Genomic DNA, 480 nt, shown 5'->3' with positions numbered 1-480 from the left:
ACACGTTCCACCTGACCAAACACCTGATAGCATCATTGTTGGCTCATCAATCAGGATGTTAGCACTATAAAAAGACCACAGGTGAGTACTTTCTTACAGCAACAATGGAAGCCAACATGGAAGCAAGAGGAAGAGGAAGAGCTAGGCTGAGAGTGAGAGGAGGAGGAAGAGCTGGCTGAGAGTGAGAGCAGGAGGAAGAGCTGGGGTGAGAGTGAGAGGAGGAGGAAGAGGTGGGTGAGAGTGAGAGGAGGAGGAAGAGGTGGCTGAGAGTGAGAGGAGGAGGAAGAGGTGGGCTGAGAGTGAGAGGAGGAGGAAGAGGTGGGGTAAGAGTGAGAGGAGGAGGAGGAGGTGGGTGAGAGTGAGAGGAGGAGGAAGAGGTGCTGAGATGAGAGGAGGAGGAGAGTGGTGAGAGTGAGAGGAGGAGGAAGAGGGGAGAGGTGGGTGAGAGTGAGAGGAGGAGGAAGAGGTGGGTGAGAGTGA

Source organism: Gymnodraco acuticeps, unplaced genomic scaffold, assembly GCF_902827175.1.
Source record: "Gymnodraco acuticeps unplaced genomic scaffold, fGymAcu1.1, whole genome shotgun sequence".
In the NCBI taxonomy this organism is placed as follows: Eukaryota; Metazoa; Chordata; class Actinopteri; order Perciformes; family Bathydraconidae; genus Gymnodraco; species Gymnodraco acuticeps.
The sequence above is the reverse complement of the archived record's forward strand: the minus strand, read 5'-3'. Positions refer to the sequence as shown.